The sequence below is a fragment of the Parus major genome, chromosome Z (assembly GCF_001522545.3).
Source record: "Parus major isolate Abel chromosome Z, Parus_major1.1, whole genome shotgun sequence".
NCBI lineage: Eukaryota > Metazoa > Chordata > Aves > Passeriformes > Paridae > Parus > Parus major.
In genome coordinates this window covers 63,910,399-63,930,026 of record NC_031799.1, presented here as the reverse complement: position 1 = coordinate 63,930,026, position 19,628 = coordinate 63,910,399, and the positions used below count along the sequence as shown (strand labels likewise).

The 19,628-nt window shown below is 37.7% G+C and overlaps 1 protein-coding gene across 3 annotated transcripts in view; it reads right to left on the bottom strand.

Annotated features, from left to right (window-relative positions):
* The window catches only part of APBA1 (amyloid beta precursor protein binding family A member 1), an 88,526-nt gene that overhangs the window by 45,355 nt on the left and 23,543 nt on the right, over positions 1 to 19,628 (bottom strand). The window contains exon 1 of one of the 3 annotated variants that reach the window (XM_015653447.2): positions 17,045 to 17,099. The exons of the other annotated variants lie outside the window; for them this stretch is intronic. The gene's annotated coding sequence lies outside the window, so the exon portion shown is untranslated. Of the gene's footprint in view, positions 1 to 17,044; positions 17,100 to 19,628 lie in introns of those variants that run through there. 3 annotated transcript variants of the gene reach the window in all.

Genomic DNA, 19,628 nt, shown 5'->3' with positions numbered 1-19,628 from the left:
AGTGTCATAAAGAGGACATGTAATGTCCTTTTAGCTACCTAAATCAAGCTATATATCCATAAATAAAACACAGCTCTAGCTTGTAACTTACTGATAAGTACTAAAAGAAAAGGTACCTATTGGAAGACTACTAACTTTAAGGATCTATAAAAGCATGTGTCAATTGCCAGTTAAAAAATTAATGTCCATATGAAATAGAACTCAGATCAAATCTAGTAAACCGAGGCAAGGAGGCTCAGGTGGCACTTTGCTGACTAAATGAGCTCTGTGCAGAAAAGCAGTGGGAATAACTGCCTGTGATGAGAAAGCAACAGCAATTTCAGTTGCTCTCTATTAGGCAGGCAAGCCAAGGTGTGAGTCACTTGCTCTGTATTTCCACAGGAAATCCAGAGGGTAGAGCTTCCAGCTCAGTGAACACTCCTTGTTTTTGTTTCATCTAATGTTTTAGCCCTTTAAACACAGGAGTCCTTAAAAATAAAAATTACAGTTGTAAAGTAATAGCTAAAAAATAGTATTAGGAGGACCTACAAGGATGTTGTACACAAACTAATCCCTTTTCATAATAACTATGAAAAAACTCAGTTTGTTTTTTTCCAGCTAAAGAAAGTGTGTCAGTAAGGCTTCAGTGACAAGATAAGATCTTTTCCAGTTAAGACTTCCAAAATATTAGGAAAGAATGGTCAGAACACAGGTGTAGCATGCACCAGAACTAATAAACCAAACACTATCCCCACACACAGCATAGAAGAAAGCAAGAACAATATTGGACGGCTTTCCACTTTTAGCCCACAAAAAGGGTGAGGATGCCAAGGCGCAACACCTCTTTGAAAAATCCTTCTAAAGGAGGATTACAGCAGAGGAACACATTCAGTGCTGGTAGCTCAGTTTGCAGCCCACAGTTTGAGCTACAGATTGAGCTCTGGGTGGCAGGAGCCCCAGGCAAGAGGCCAGGAAGTGTCAACTCTCTGCATAACACAGGACATGAAGATGCTGGCACCAGCCAGGTGGATGGACAGGATGGACACTGAGTCATGGTTGGAGCTAAAGACTCGGGAGAGAAAGTGAGACTTCAGCACACATGGACTGTAAGGGGATAAGAGCCTTAACATTCCTTTGTTCAGGCTCCCTCCTTGGAGGCTCAGAGCTTGAGCTGTTTCTGTGTTACCACACCATGAATAAATGGCTCTATGGAAAGAGTCATCCAAGCTTCTGCTGTGGGAAACCTGGGCCTGGGAGAATGTGTAGGAGTCAGGTGGGGACCCATCAGGTCACTGGAGTGGCCACCATGAAGGAGCTTTGGTCCCAACAGTGACAGTCCCTAGGTAGGAGTCTGACTGTAAAGAGTCTTGTGAATGGTCAGGCTGGGAAGGTTCTTTAATATGGCCTACTTTCATTGAAGTCAATTACAAAATTTCCACTCTTTTCCACACAGACAGAAGGCTAAGATAGTAGGCTGGTTAAAAAAATCTACATTGAATTTATTTGTTTTAATTAGCCGTTGACTTGTGGCTCAGTGTCATTGGTCACCCTCACAAAAAGGATAGTGCTAGTCAACAGAAATGAAGTTACAGATAAACACAGGATAACAAACAACTTTCTGAAATTTTATCAAATGTATCCTGATACATCTTTAACTTAATCATATTTTTAGAAAAGAAGGCAAAAAAAATCAGCTACATGAAGATTACTCAAGTCAAATAAGGTATCAAATGTTATAAGTTATCATTTTTAATATAAGTACTGGTAATTGAAAATATGTTATCCTGTTTAAGAGGTCTTAATACATGTTTGCAACATGAGTTTTATGGACAGACAGCATCACTGACATGTCTTAGAGAGATTACAAACCATACAAAATATGGCTAAAAACCACCTGGGAGTTACATAATTTTCCTCCAAAAAATTATAGCTTCCAAAGTTCCATGTGTAAAATTTTTCTCATTTGAAGAATTCTCTCAGCTTGATTTCAACTACTGATATCCCAAAACATTCAAGGTTGCATATTTTGAAGGGATGAGGAGTAAACATTAAGTTTACTAAAAGCCTTTTACTGAAAAACGTTCTTCTGTTTGCCTTTCCTCCTGTAAATTAAATTCATTTTTTTAATTTTAAAAACAAAAACTTACTGTTTATTTTGAAATCTAAAAAAGTTTTTTGTTGTTTCAAAATAAGTTGACTTCGAAATCTGATCTGAATGAATGTCCTTAGGTCACCTCAGCCCCAGAAACCTTCAACAAAATATAAGCTTCTGAGTCAAGAACATTTATTTTACTGTTTAACAGTCAGTCTTTAGAATAGTGAATTAAAGAGCACTCATTAAGATTGGGGGTTAGAAGTTATTAGCTGGAAGACTACTAAACCCTGCTTATAATTTATTCTTAGCAGCACTTTCCTCAAGAAAATACAAGGTCTGCCTGATCATTCCCACCAGACCTGCAAAAAGTACTTTATTTCCTACAAGCAAACAAAGATCAATAACCTACATAAAATGCCATAGACGGAAGAGAATATAAGCAAGAGAGGTTATCTGACCTTGGCAGCATAGACACAGCACCCATCTGAATGGTATTATAGTCTCATGTTAATTACCCAGAACAGCAGCTGTGCTCTGGTTATCAAAAATATTTGGGAAAGTGCTCTGTAAGCGCTCTTAGCTTTGCACACAGAACTTGATAGATTAATCTGTCTCCACAACAGAGAAATCAGAAGTTGATTACTACTGCAACTAACTCTTTGCTGAAGGATAAACTACATTCTAGTCTGTAAAGTAGAAAAAATTTATACATCCATATATTTCTTAAGCAACATAAAGCTGAAAGTTTAAGAATTTTTCTCTACTACGTTAAAACACCATCAAAGGTCAGACTATCATCTTGGAGCAAGACCACAACACATATATCAAATTCTAGTCAGAAAAAGATACACAGTAAGAAAAGGTGAAAGTGTGAGTATTCGGATTCCAATTTGGTTTGTTATTTCTTACCCAAGTCTAGACGAATAATTGTTTGATTTCTTGTATACACAGGCAGAAAGGAAAAATATTAATTATTATTATTAATAATAATATTATTTTAGTTTTTACTTTCAAATTTAATTTACTTTCACTTTTAATTATTACTTTAAGAGTTTGTTTTGTAAGAGCATTATGCATCATATTTCCACAGTTTAATAAACTTGAATAAAAGCTCACACTCTTGATATGTCTGTATACTATAGTTACTGTCTCAAAGCTGTGTGCCACATGGAACCAAGACTACACACACAAATTTTTCAGTCACATCAAGGATAACAGATAACTCAGGAAGGGATCACAGGAGGTCTCCAGCCCAACCCTGCCGAAAGCACAGCCAGCTTTGAGCTAAGACCAGGTTTATCAGGGTCTTACCCACTTGGGGTTTAATAACCTCCAAGACTGGTGATAGCAACAGCTTGTCTGGGCCCCAACGCCAGCCCTGGACTGTCCTTGCAGGAAAAAATGTTTCCTCCTTATAGCCAGTCTCAATTTCCCCTGTTTCGGCATGTCTCAGCTGTCTCTAACCTTCCCTCCCACCACATGCTACTGTGCCGAGCCTAGCTGCATCTCCCCCATCCTGTGGGCTGTTGACATGGAAGCCATCCCTCCTCCCAGCTGAAACAGCCCTGGTCCACCAGTCTCTCCTGTGTCTCTTGTGACTTCCCATCATTTCCCACCAGCATCTTCCCTGTATTAGGGACTCAAAAGGGAGGCAGTACCCAGGTCGGTTCTAGCAGGCTCTGAGCAGACGGGATGGTTCTTATCCTATCCTGGGCTCTCAGGATCACATCACACTGCCCCAGGTGCTGCTGACCCTTATTCTGCTGCCCAGGCCTTGTCCCAGATCTGCTACTTGTCCCCGACAGACCCAGCCTGTATTATCATGAGGGGTATTTACATACATACATACATATTATTTTTTCGTAATTATTTCATTTATAAGAAGCATAACTGTTTCCATTTATTTTGCAGCTGAGTGTGTGAGCAAAATAGTTTTGTCTCCCTTAAAATACTTCAGCCACCTTTACCCATGTCTTCCATGAAAAATAGCTGTTCTTAACATACTTACACATAACTCCAAATGACAGTAGGAATACAGAGACCTCTGACTGAATTTTAAAGGCATCTCACCACAAGTGGAATTCTTCTTGGCACACTCCCTGAGGAATTTCATAAAACACCTGTTTTTCCTGACTTCAGCAATACACTGATGTTTCACTTGTACAGACTTCAACAAGACATATAAATGTAAGCTACCTCTCAAAAAACCAACACAGTCTTTTAGCAAACAGATGACTTTGAGAACCACATTACTTTTATTTTTCTTTAAAGAGTCCCTACGGTAGGAAATTTTTACAACATATGCAATGCCCACTTTGAAGAAGCTCTCCTGTTTAGGTAATTCTCTTTTCTGAACTGCAACCTGCTTGGGAAATCACATTGCTTCTGCTGCCATGTGCTAAGTAACCTCATCCAAAACAGCTTAAAATTTAAAAAGCTGTGAATCTTATATTTTTTGCCAGTCAGCAAAAGCAGCACCTAGAAAGTGACATTAACATCCCACCACATGCACACATACACATATTATAGTAATGAGGCTGAAAAACTGTGAACATTTACAGTAACTGTAAAGCAGAAAAGCTGCATCCACAACATTGCTCTGCCGACAAGAACCCACAACTTTTGTTAATAGTAGGCAGATCTAGAATTGCCAGCATTAAGAGCACTCAAAACACATTACACTTTTCTCCCCTTCCAATTCAAATCTTATTCAAGGCTAAAATATACTCCTGAGCAAAAAACACCATTCAGTAATCTTCAGTGCAGACAGCCCAGATCTCATAAATACTTTAGGGCACTGGAGATGGGGAATACTCTGATTAGAAAAGGAACAGATCTTTCTCACCACCTAACACTGAGGTCCTGCCTGCACAAGAAATGGAGGCAATATATGGATGGAAGCCATCCATTTGCTGCCAGACAAAGGTTAACAAATATTATGGCTCAGACAGATGAGATTAACCAAAAGCACTAGAGAAAAATCTTGACAAGGAACCACAGGCAACATCTTCATTGAAGTGCAATGATTAGACAAACAAGACAAAAACACTTTAAAAAATACATCACAAATCCCAGACCATAAGTGGTTGAGGGAATAAAACTATTGTCACTATGACTATTGTCACCACCAAAATGACAAAGCTTCCTAAGTAATATTCCTATTAACAGCTAAACTAAGGAAATTTGGGGTTCTCTTTCACTCTGGTATCATTTTCTGACACATTACTGATGGGTTTATTCCTGGGTATTAGGTCTTGCATCTTTAATTAGCAGACAGTTAATCTAAAACTTTGAATACTGGAATTGTTACTTTGGTATTCAAATCGTGGTTACAAATTAAATCAATTTTCAAAGGAGAATGAAAAATTTAAATAGCACATAAGCAGTGTTAGAGTATCACAGCATTTAAAATCAGTATTACAATAGGAAACTAACATCAATCTCTGTTAGAAGTACAACTACGAAAATTGAATCTATACCAAATCTAAGTTTATGGCTGATTGCAATTTACCAGTCTTTCTCCTCTGTGTAAAAGGGCAGAACTGTCCCAGAGAATACGATATCAAATGCTGGCTCCCCAGTGATGAATTCTGAATTCAAATTATCTCTATACTAGCAATATTTTTATAGCAATGAAGATTATCTTTTTCTCTCTACTTGAACAAACAGGGATTAGATCTAACCTACCAAAAGGCAAAAAAAGAAAAAAATCAGCCCAGCAAGCCCAATACCCTTTCCACACCCTTAAGAGTCATTAACAGTGGAATATAAATAAATGTAAACAGAATTAAATTATATGATCCAGTGAATTGCAGGGCATGGCTACTTTCAGGGTGAATAGGAAGGCCTCAAGCCTTATTTACAAAGAAAGAACACATATGTCCAAAAAAACCTTGGATTTTCCTCCTCTGGCTACACATAAAGACTTGACCAAACCTTTCTGGCTCTAACGGTCATACTCAGCTGCATTCTAGGCCAGTGTTGCATAGTCTTGATACAACTATCTTGGATACAAGCCAGACAGAGGATTCACTGAATTCCCCCTCAACTTTCCCTCCTCAAAACACCAATTTTGTTACAGGAAGCCAAGTTTTCACATGACTTTAACTTTTTGAATTATTTTATGCAATCAATCCATAGGTTGTGTCAGGTACACAGAAACAGTAGGAAGGTGTTGAGACCTTCAAGAAAAGATGAAGGGTTTGCCAGAATGTGATAGAAGGCTTTTCACCAAATACACAGCTTTAAGGTATGCAAAGCTAAGCAAAAGTCCAGCTAGTCTGTCCGCCTCATCACCTTCTTCGGCTGAGTCACAGAACACTGTTTCAACTCATGGAAATAGTACTGAAACCCTAAGAACTTCTGTCCCACAAGCAGCAAATGCATTTGTTTTGAGAGACTCATTATTATCTGAGAATTTCAAGCTAAAGATATTTCCTCATGAAAAGCAATCATGGTTCAGAGAGCACAGAAAAATATCTGATCCTCCTTCAATTAATTTTATTTCAGAAGTTTCCAAGGAGCTATATCTGAATTAAACTCAAAAATTGGGATAGATAAGCTACAGAATTTGCTTGCCTCTCATGTACTTAAAAATGTATCACTGCCTGGCAACTGTAACCAAACACAGTTACCAAACATACTGGATTACACAATCCCCCAACCCCAACCCTCCATCCTATTTTTATACTAGAAGGAAACACCTCAAAATAGAGAGCTATTTAAGTTAATTATTATTTTATTTAAATTTTTATTTTTATTAGACTTGCACTTTACTACGTGTCTTTTTAAGAATGACTTTTCCAAGTCTTTCTCCTAGAATGTCATTGTCAAAGACAATATGTAGGATATGGAGGTGTTACTGAGAGTGGGGCAGCATGGGCCAGAAAGAGAGACGGAACAGCTAAAATTCCCAAGTATTTGGTCATAAGCATGCAAGTTCTTGCCAATCAGAACAACTAAGTTAATACTTTCTATGATACAATAAGCTTTTAAAGGACCTGATATATACTTAGACTGAGTTACTGAAAGGTTTTAAGTTTATTACTTATTTCTTATTTTCTTATGTAAATTAGTAATTTTCTTAGTAATATTTTCTTATTACTTATTTCTGAGTGATAGCAAGACATCAGGTATCTGCTTTCAGAGAAATTAAGTAAGCAAGAACACATAAGGGCTGAAGGCTAGCAAAAACTCATGAGGGAAGAGTGAAATCCAACCAACAAAGGTATTTTATTTAAAGATTATAGTCACAACTGAAGCTACAGAAAAAAAAAAAAACCAACAAACAAACAAACAAAAAAAGACAAACCTTAGTGGTTTCAAAACACAACATTCCTGGAATTAAATGCTACTTCAATAGATCCAGTCTTCTAGGTACACTTGTAAGTGTACAGTAGGGGAAAAAACCTCACAAGAAACACAAACTATGGCACAAAATAATATGGTAAAGGAGGAGGAAGTAGAAATGTGCAGATGTAGGTTACTGGAGATTAAAATTAATTTTTTTCTCCTCCCTACATGGACAGCCTTGTCTTCTACTCTACTTTCTGTTACTATTTTAGCCCACATAATAAGCCCAATCTCATCTCTAACCACCAACTTCTACTAACACTTACAGATCATTTTACTACTTCTATTTCAAGGAGAAGCTGCTGATTCAGTCCATATCAAAAAAAGAAAATCAAAGCTACACAGTCCAGTCCAGTTCAAGTTTCCAAAGGCTTGAAGGAAACCTAATCTGCCATTTTCTAACAGACTGGCAGCTATGTTAAAGAGCCCTACCATACAGACAGCCCCACAGTTATCTCCAAAACCATACTGGAAGATGTCACACATTCACTTCCAAGCATAATCCTGAGGGAAGAGGTAAAAATCTCCCAAGCACATCTTCTACTGTTAAAACCTTTTTGAAATGCTGTGGCCATTTGTCAGCACTAAAGCAGATGCACCACAAGGTACTACACACCAGATGAGCAGGAGTGGTCTGTGTGGCTAGACCAGCACCTACCTGCATTTGACTGGTCTCACCAGACGTGTTTGCCTGCTCCAGTCTCCCCAAACAAATTTTTTTCCTAGCTTGGAATATTAGCAATTTCTGTGGCTTCCATGAGTTTAAAAGCAAGATACAGCCTGTGCTACCCGCCAGAGCTGACAAGACACGGGTTACTCATCCAAACAGAGAGGACATCAGCATCACTCATTTCTCTAAACTGAGGAAGATCTTGACTGAGACCTACTTTTTCAGGACAAGCACATTCCTATTACTGGAAACAGCTGCTCCAAGGCGACTACACATGAAATCTGTTCCCCAGACATAATTAAACCCTAATGATGGCCAGAATTTCTCCACATCTGCAGCTCACAATGGAACTTGAGGAGTATTAGCAATTGCAGCATACACAGCTCAGGGTACTCAGATGTGCAGCTTGCTCAGAAATTACAGCCTGAGCAGGGAAATGGCAGTGATGCCTGGTTGCAGCCACTGGGGTCCCATCAGGTTAAGGGAGAAAAACCTATCTATTGAAGTTAACTGTATCACACACACTACTGCCAGATCACGCAAATCAAAAGTAGATGCATTCTGTAAAAGGCACAATGCTTCCCATACATTTGCCAGTCTCTACCTGCTAAGGAAACAAATTGAACAGAGCACAGCTACACAGGAGAGTCTGGAAGAAAATGAAGAAAATTGAGGCGAGTCACCCAAGCACACTTTTGACATCTCTATACAGCATTTACAGCTAGAATCTACACACACACATGCCAGTCCCAGTCAGGACATAAACACAACAGGTAAAAGGATATAGTGTAATAGCATTTAAAGATGGAGTAATAGGCAAAACAGAACATAAATTAAAAATTTCCTAAACACACATAATGTGGCAGTTGCCTAGTATTAAAAGTTATTTGTACCCTGTCCCACAGTAGTTTTGTGTACCTTTGAAAGAGAAATGACACCTGAAGGAACTCGGATAGCTCACATTTCTGTAAAAGTATATCATTTTTAATTCTCTTACAAAGCAATACTTAGATTTTCGTAGACGTGTGTATTCAATTTAAAACACTTTATTATGTATTTTTAACATTATAAAATCCTTTTGTATTATTAACACATCTAAACAGTGGAATCAGAGTAGAGAAAAGTGGTAGCTAAAAAGGGTGATTCTAAGGTAAAACATATTTAACATGAATAAAATTAAAGGAAGAACAGAACAGCCCTGAAATGTTTCAACACTTGAAGTACTTAGAGTATTTAGTTATTCATTGGTTAGCATTTTTCTCCTTTTGATTGCAGACAGTCTGACTATCAATGGCTCCTTTCACTTATCCTTAGAAGTTCTTATTAAGGCAATGTATTTCAAAGGCACCCATAACACTTGCACTACAGGAAATAAGAGCCCTAATTATTTTGCTTTGTTACATTTTATAGAGAGAAGATAAGGTACCTCTTAAATGTTCTATTAAGGCTAGATAAGGGGGATTCTGTAATCCCAGGGAATGATATATTTGAAATTACTCTTTTTTTTTACCTTTTTTTTTTTTTAGTTTCTTCCAAGGAAGAACCATTCCTCCTCTAAAATAATGTCTTTCTTGTATGAGATCCAAACTTAACTGGTATTCTAGGCTATATTCTTTGGTGATATTTACCTCAAATTAAAATCCATGCCCTCATCACTGATATCCATCAGGCATAGCATTGGTCTGACCTCTCTTCAAATACCTGAGCTTTGCAGATGTGACATTATAAGAATGCACACACTAATTTCCCTCTTCTTTTCTATACTACAGCATCCTTTCATTTTTAGTTTCTTATAGTCAAGCCAAAAAGTACTGAGGATGTGATCTCTTTCATGTGTTAAATATATTTTAAAATTAAGGTGGGAAATCACTGAATTAACTTTAAACATGGAACTATATCTTAAAAGCAATTAAAATAAAAAATAACTATGTATTTCTCATAGCTTTGTAGGTTATTTTACAGAAATAACCTACAAATTATTTTAAGATTACTGCTTTACTACAGAATTCAACACCATGCTTCAAATCAGTCATTAAGTCACAACTATTAAGTTACATGAACTTCTCTGGACAAGTAACCTTCTAGCTCTACAGAAACCGTAAAATCCACGATGATCAGTAAATCCAACCTTCTAAAAAGCAGAAACCATTATGATTAAGTTCTTGCGTGCTTGAACTGCAGCATACACCATTTAGAAAGGCCTGCAATTTTCAAAGTTTGTGAACCCACAACATCCATTCCCTTATCCTACAGGGGATTTACACTAAACTACCATGCTGCAAGTGTTAGACATCCACTTCACTTTTTAAAACATTGACACAACATACTACTCCTTACCATCTTCTGAGATCTACCATAAGGGTTTCTAAAAATTAAGAGTCCAAAATGCTCTTCTGCCACACGCTTCTAAACACATTAAATCAGTCATCTGAATAGAACAATTTTTACGTACAAATACTGTATAACAGCAGGAATTTTACACAACCAAGTGTGAAGACTTTCAAAAGTTCAGGCCAGTTTTCAAACTGCTGACAGTTACTTGTGCAGAGCCTGTGCTCAAATAAACATCATCCAAACTCTAGAAGTAAAAATGAGTCCGTACAAGCTGAATATTTCAAAAATTTATCAAAGTCATGATTAAACAAATTAAAATCAGTCCCAGGAAAAGAGCAATGTATCTTTCAGGGGTTGGCTTTTGACCAGGGGTTTGGCTTTTCTGAAAGTCTCTGAACATCTCTCATCAGTTCTAGGGGAAAAAATGTCTGAAAAAATGGGAACAGAGAGGAAGGTGAGGAGTGTGGGAAAAAAATCTGCAGTTTGCAAGAGTGAATAGATTGCCTTATACACTTGTCAGAGACAATTTCTCTGAGTGCATTTACCTATGTATTTTAGCTTGGATGTGAAGTACACTTGTAAAGGCAATTTGTGATGGTGCCCAGAGACTGTACTTCAGTACACACTGTGGAGCAGACTTGGAGATCACATTCTTCCAAACAACCATCAGAATTGGCAGAAGAGAGGTTTTGAGCTAAGAAATGCATGTGAATAGCTGCAAAACACATGAACCTAACACAACAGCAAAATCCTAACAGAAAAACAAGTAATTGTAGCAACAGGAAAACCAGTACATTGTTAAAAGAACCCCAAATATAGAATACCCCTTTCCTCCCCAAAGGTTCAAATAAAACCCAAAACAAGCCAACCCAATCCAAACAGAAAAAATCCCCAAAAACCCAAAGCCAAGAAAAACCCCTAAAACCACATAAATAACTCATTGTATTATATTATTTAAATCTGCATGGTTTGAGAATTGAAGAACCATACTTCAGCTAACCTAGCAAGCTGAGAAGCCAAATACAGATTTATTTTACAGCTTATATGAGTAACAGCATGCAGACAATTATTTAGAATGCTCATCCAGGGAACCTGAATATTACACTGAAAAGAAAATGAAACATCAAAAAACTGAGATGCTGAAAGTGCAACAAAGAAAAGCCGACAAGCTCAAATCAATAACCCATACCTGCTGCAAAGAACTAAGCCACCAAAAAACATTCAAGGAAAATAGGCAAGAGAGTTTGTTGGTACCCCACAACAGCAGAACAACTGCACCTACATGACTACAAAACAGAGGCTACTGAGCAGCAATGACATCTCTCTTGGCTCCCAGCCACAGCAAGTGCAGCCAAGTCCCATCCCGACACATTACCAATGTCCCAGGGAGGCTGGCCTCTGTACCATCATGGTTCAGGTTTTCCTGGCCTCAGATTCATTTCTGCATAATAGAAAATGCAGCTGTGGCTCTCTTTGCACAGTTTTGCCCAGAGGAATCTGAACTCTGCAAAATAATAGACTTAAAGAAACATGGAAACAACCTATTTCTGTTCCCACCACCCCCTCCCCACAAGTAATTTCTTTGGTTGTACACTGGGCAACTCCTCCTGTACATGTACGTGGGAAGATGGGTCCCTTCTGTGAGAGCTCAGCTGGCAGTGGGGATAGAAGAAGTCCATGTCCGGACCAAGACTTGCAGCACCAGCTGGTGCTGGGACTTTGCCAACCACAGACCTAAGCACTCGGATGACAGTATCGAAGGACCATCTGCAAGCACATTAGCTTCCTAAATCTCCTACCAAGCTGAGGGCTCGTTATGCTTTTTTCCAATAAATCACACTTTTTACTGTTTTGGTCCCAAGGCCTGCGTATTTCCTGTCACCTCACCAAAAGACCCTGCCCAGAGTCACAGGCAGCTGACTGGTCTCTTCTGCCAAACCCCAAAATCCCCAACTCTGCATGCCCTAAATGTTACATTGGGTCACAGTTTAGAAGACAGGCACACAGCTGAACACACCAAGTTCACATGACAACAGCTGAAGTTTATTGTTGGAAGCCCCCTTTTATAGGGGGTTCAAATTTCCTGTCCTTACACACCTGACTGGTTGGGGTCTTAGCACTGCCCAGCTCACTGGCCAAACAGACATCTGCATTTGTGACTGACTGGGATTGGCTGGGGTCCCCTCTTTTCCTTTAAATCCCACCTAGCATTGCTGACCCGGGGACTTGTTCACTTCCATTCTCTAAGGTGCTAGGTTAGTTGAGCAATGTTCAGTTCTGGCCAATTTACCTGCACAGCTTCAGACCAGCTGCAGCTGTCACACCTAAGCAAACCCAAGGCTACCCAGAGCTCTTCAGATGCACACTGCTCTAGCCGATTCTAGGCTCTAAGCTTCATAGGACAAATTTGCCAAATTTGTACTATCACAAATTTGTACAAATTTGTACAAATCACTTGCCAAATTTGAGTCACAATCTAAGGAGAAACTACCTCACTTTTCCCTCCTGAGCTGCAGGGTGTAGTGTTGAGGTGCGATGCAATGCCCTACTCCAGGAAAGAGGAGGTGGAAGAGTCAGAAATGACGGAGTAAAGTTGAGCATGGGAAAAGGTGAGGGGGGAGAGCAAGAAGAGCAGCTTTACATTTTGTCCTTGTTTCTCACCAGGCAACTCTATTTTAATTGGCAATGAATTAATTTTGCCCAAATCAAATTTACTTTCCCCATGACAAGCACCGGAAATCACCCTCTTTATCTCACTTTACAACCCTTTCCATGCTATTTTCTCCCCAGTATTCTACTGAGGAGGAGGAGTGAGAGAGAGGCATGGAGACGGCAGCCAGGCAAAGTCAATCCACCACAACCTCAATGAAAGAAAATTATTACAAAAACAGTAATGACATATATCCAACTCTCCTTAATACAAATATGGGGCAAACGGACTTCACATGAGTATATAAAAAGGTTTACTCTGGGAAGGTTTGTGGCCATCTTTTTTCCCTTTGCCTCCTGGGCAGCACCATGCTGGGGGAGAGAGCTGGCACCATTTTCCCTTCGTCTCTTTGTGGCAGGCACCATCTTGGAAGGTGTATTTCCACCACTTTGAGTTTCTCTTTGTTCTGGGGGAGTTTGTGAGATGTAGCAATTTGGTATCTCGTGATTATTTACTGTTATTTTTTTGCCTGTTGCGGTTTTGCTTGTTAGTAAACGGCTATTTTTTCACTCTCATCAATCTACTCATATTTCTCCTCACTGGTGGAAAGGGATTGGTTGAAACTAAGGGGAGGTAACTCACTTTAAAGTATCCACCTCTTTAAATTGTCTTAAACCAATACAGACAGAACAGCTGTTGGTCTTCTCAATCCTCCAATTGTCACAACACCGAAAAGCTCATTTTACAGACTGCTCTGCAGCAATAAACCAAAAAACCCTCTGAAATCACCTTGCTTGGCTTGCTATACCATAATAACATCAGTGATTTAAATCAAAATTCTTACCTATACTCTTACTAAGTGCTGTTTTAAGTAAAATGCAAATGGAGAGCCTTTTTACTTATACTTTTGTAGACTTTCAGTTCTAATGACAGTCACAAGACGTTCAATTAAGAGTGACACCTTTCTACCCAATGTATGACTAAGAAACAGGCAAAACCATTATGCCTTCAAAAAGTAATATGTTCCAAAAAAAGCACAGACAAGCCACCATAGACTCTTGTGGTTCTTGCAAATTTTGTGATCACAGCTATGGAGGATACTTTGCATTTTTTAAAATGTCTTAAAATTTTTTTAAAGCGTCTCTGGATTTTTTTGATGCAGCAGAACACAAATACCATGATCTTTAATATTCCCAAAATCTTTCAGAGCTGCTTTGCAGTACTAGTTATCTTCAGCTGCCTTAGAGGACAAGGTATTACCTCAAAAGAATTACAAAAGTAAGTCTAATTCTACCTTAATAGAATTACAAAGAAATTCGAAGTTAGAATTAACTTTCAGAATTCAAAATCAAACACTTTTGAACCCACATTTATTTTATCCTTTCCTTTTATCCTCCTATGAAATTTGCAATGTTTCGTATTAGCTAAGGAAACTGCTGAACTGCAGGCATTACACTGTCCTAAAGACAAACATTATAAATAACATATAACATAACATAACAATATAGCAGTTGGTATTACAATATTAATCCTTATATATTATTAATTTTATTTAATATATATTTATATAGTTTAAAAATATAATAATGTAACACTTACTACTTTTTACTGATTGGATTTTTTAAAAATAAATTATATTACTGAGAATACCTGGCTGCATCACTGATAATATTACAGATATTATTTCTGTCCCAAGACGATACACTGATAAAACAACTTAGTCTGACATTAATGTATTGACTACTGAGTTTCTTAACATCATCTGGAGCTAGGCAGGGAATTCCATGTAAATCTAAAATCCTGACTTGAGTTCTGCTTTTCTTGTCAGGAATATTACACTATAAAAAATGCTAATCTGATGTCCATATCTGATGAATTCAACAATTTCTCAGTTAAGCTAAATAACATATTATATCTGATGTCTGTTGTAAAAATATATTTTTTTTTACAAACTTATTTACAGTTTGAAAAGGCCAACTAGTTTATTAAAAATTATTTTCATGTAAGTTGTTAAGTTATACTTGGAGTGTCTTTTCATTAACAGGATAAAGAATCACTGGTGCAACTTGCAAATCATTGATATATTCATGCAACTGGAGCAAACTAACAATTTCCTTGACTAAAACTCACAGATCTTTTCTTATTCCAATATGTGGTATCTAGTGCATTGAGTTTAAGTCAGTATACTAAATTTTCAGAAATAATACCCAGTTTGCAAGGAGAAATCAGCTTCCCTTTCAAATCTATTCCTTAACAGTTCAATGATTCTGCATTTCTTTAAATAACAAGACGAAATTATTTTGTGACTATGCATTAATTCAGAAAAAGGAAAATCAAACAACAAAACCAACCAACTAAAGCACTTCATAAAAGCTTCAGTTGGTAAAAAAGTTTCTAGTACACCTCAGAGTAGCATGTCAATAACTCTTGCTCCAAATAGACTGACAGATCCAGGTGTAGGATTCTGTCTGCAAATGTATCATTTTAGGGATGTGTCTCAATGCTCTGCAATCCAAGCAGATGGACAAAAAAAACCCCAAAAATTACAGCAACCACCCAATTAGATATAAATCTGTAAAAATCTTTTCTATACTTGCATGCTGGTGATTTGCAGATTTCACAGAAACAAGCTTTTCTTGCTTATTAAAAAATTTATAAGGCATCTGTACAGTAAGAAAACCAGGAGTTTCAGCTCTACATCTTTCACTGGGACACCACATAATTTCCTAGCAAATTGAACAGAAAGACTTCAGTAAGAAATGGATGGCATGTAAAGAAAATTTTAAGAAGTGAATGTAGAGTACACCACCTTACAATAACTTAGGCCCTAAGCTGAAAGTGTGAAAGCCCGCACTGAAAGTGTGAAAAACAGGGCACCCTGCTGCTCTGGCACATGCTCCAGCACAGACGGTAGGAACTCCATCATGAAAAATTTGATCTAGGTAGAAATCTAAAACAGAAAAATTCTGTGCAGTAATTGAAAAATGTAAACTAAACCCAAGCACTCTAAGATACTAATAATGCGTGAATTTTGGACTGCCAAGCCACCCTCACTGAGCAATCCTGTTGATAGCACTGCATAAAGTTTATCTTGCCCATAGAGCAAAAATAAATTATGAAATATGAGTATGGATGTAGCAAAACTGAGACCAATGACAAAAATACAATTATGAGGGGTTTCTTTTCTTCTGAAAAGAAAAAAACCTGGGGGGCTGTTTTCTTCTGAAAAGTTTTGGCAGAGACAGGGACGTACAAGGTGAATGAAAGGCTCAGCCCAAACTCAAAAAAAAAAAGACTAATGTAGCAAATCAAGAATAAAATAACAAATCAAAGCAAGAAAAAGGAAGGTGGGTCTTCCACTTGTGTGTGGATGCATCTAGATGGTAGTCATGCAGACAGGAGTATCAAATCTTGGCAGCAACAGAAAACTATTCACACAGAATTTTTTTCTGATGTTCTACCACTACGTATGAGTGAGGCTGGATGATAAAATCTGAGGGTCATAAAGCAGCAGCAGCCTTACCTTCCTCAGACTGCCCAATCCAGCAGGATCTATTTCCTTCAGTATAGCATTAAACCAAACAAACCTGATACACAAGCAATGCACTGCTCTCCCACCACGATAAATCAAATTCAGGTTGACTGCTATTACTATGTATTAAAAATTCATTAAGTAAAAAACATACTGACAAGTAGGGAGCAATGTAAGAGTCCATATTTCTCCATTAAGACCAACAAAGAAATAGGCAGCTGCAATGCTTTTGCAATTTCTATTATAGTTTGTGCCACTGCTTCAAGACTGTAGAGTTCTGATTGTTTTCATAATGAGGCAGAAAGAGATGATTGAAGAACACAGACAGCAGTCAGAAATTCTTGATTTCTATCTAATTGTTTCCTTCCTGACAGTGGGCAAGTCACAGAAAAATCTCTACTCTAGTGCAAATAGCATGAGTCAAAAACTTACCAGGCTATTAGACTGAAGAGAATATTAATCAGTGCTTATTTATAGGAAATTCTGAAAATGAAAAGGACAATTTGAATCAGCAAAGAATTCTAAAACAACACAGAACTTGCAACATGAATACAGTGGGAAGAAGAAGAGACAATTTTTTTGAAATACAGTTTCTCTAAGCATAGGGAACAGTTACTTTCCATTTTCTTCATCTATTTTATTTCTGTAGCAGGGAAAAAAAAAACAAACTTAAAACAAGGTCAGTCTTCTTGAAACACTAAGTTTATAAATACAGAAACTATGTCATCCTGAAACAAATCTCCTGAAGATAATTATCTGGGAGAATTTATAAGAAATGTGTACTTAGTACATAAATGTACAAAATAACAGTAATTAAATGAAACACATCTCGAGCACATTAATTATATGTGATATGAATTTTTCATTTCAAGTTAAATCAGGCATACTGCAGCAGACTGAGATTTAAGTATATATAAATACAGATTATTTATATAACTATAAAATGTATTATCAAATTCCCCCCACACCCTAAGGGATATGCAGAAGCTAGGAATATAATTAATTTATTGTCTTTAAATCAAACTAGGTAGCACTTGAAATAAAGTGTAAGATGTCACAAATGGAGGGAGTGAGTTGAGTTAGTCTTTGTGATGCAAGATCATAATGTCCTCCAAGTACTAATCAGCTGATGGCCAAGATAAACAGTGCACTTCTATGTTTGAAATTGATGCTGTATTTTTCAGCATAAGTACAGAAATTTTCAGTTTGCACATTCAGGACTACTTGGGCAGTTCTATTTGCTGCAGTCTTGCTGAAGAGGTCACATTCCTTGTAAAAATTTCTACATATTATAGGAAGCATATAGAATGGCAGAGATCAATCCAGCAGTTTCACAGTACAGCTATTCTGCAGTACTCACTGCGGGGCCGATCCAGATTCTTTTGAGAAGAACCACAGACCAAAACACAGACTGATACCTTTAATCCATGTCTTCTGCTTATCTTGGAACTACCTAGCAAGGAAAACTGGCAGGGGCTTCAACAGCAACTCCAGGAGTAGCCACAGGCTTTCTCATCTGCTATAAAATATATAATATACCAGTTCTTTTTCCTTAAAAAAAAAAAAAAAAAGCTTGAAAAATTTACTTAAAAGTGCCAAATCCTTCTTCTGTTAGAATTCAAAACTGGCATTTTATTAAATCCATTCAACTCAGCAGAGTGGGATACCAATAGGAAAGCCTGAAAAACTTCCAAACCTAACTTTTGCATTAACAATACCATCTTGCAACTTGTTAAAAAAAGACTACACAGTTTTTGAGATATAGGATTAAAATAAACTCTACCTTGTCACGGTCACTGGCCTCAAAATAATGGCTAAATTCAACTTTGTTCAATTTTATCAGGGATTACAATTACCTGCTCTAAGTAACTTATTTTCTTCTTACTTAGACAGTTAGAGTCTTATTCCTGAAGAGTTTGCTCCTGGAAAAAAGGATCAGATCTTTCCCTCCAAACAGTAATCACAGAAATCAGTCCCAGCTTTTCAACTAGCCATGTAATCCCAAGGGTTTACATCAATCCCCTTTGGTGGAACTGTAACAGGCAGCATAGCAGGTGGCTTCCTGAAATACAGACTGCTATTTCATATGGCAAACTTGCGTACCGTCCCCGAAAATGGTACACGGTCCAAGGTACAAACAACAGGCTGTCATGCACACATCTGCTTTCTCAGTGGACAGCCCCAAATCTGCATGCACATGCAGCTATGAAATGCAGCTTACATTTTAACTATTAAGGTTCAAAAAGCTGCTTCCACACTGGCAGGTAGCATAACCACAGTGTACAGACAACCATACTGTATGGGAAAGTCCATCCGTTTCACATTTCTCAAATGAAGCTGAGTGACAAAATAACCTCGATCTACAAACTCCCCAGCGACATCAGACGTGCAAGTAAACCCTGCAGCCCCTGTTACAAACAAGTGAATCTCCACATATATACGGATGGATGTGCTCCTGTAGTCCTTCCTTTGATCCAAGAGTCCAACAAGCTATGAACCTTACAGTGTACGGCATCTATCTCTACACAAGGCAAATAAAAACACACTGGCAAAAATGAGTTGGGGTTTTTCAGCTAATTTTAAGTACACTTTCACAACACACTTTTCAGTGTCCTGGAGACATAAGGTGGAGACCCGAAAGGTACTTTAATACCTGGGGTTTAGTCTCCAATACTTTCAGTGTGAAGCAGCTTTAACGCAACACTGAAAAATGTTGAGAAAGCTCCTTGTTTTCTCCTCCTTGGCTCTCACATAAGAAATACACTGAGGACTATTTTTCTGAATGCAATGTTTTACCATTCTGTTCTGTATTTTATGCACAAATTCAGCATTGAACACAAAGCCCCAAAGGATCAAAATTAAAATTTCAGCTAAAGGTTACTAGGCAAGAGAAGCACAGAATTTGCAAAAGAATTAATAAAAGCCTATAAAGACCCATAAGGACAGATCATGGTAAAGATATAACTCCAAGGAACAAAAAAAACCTACCTGCACAGATTGCATTGTTTTGGCTTGT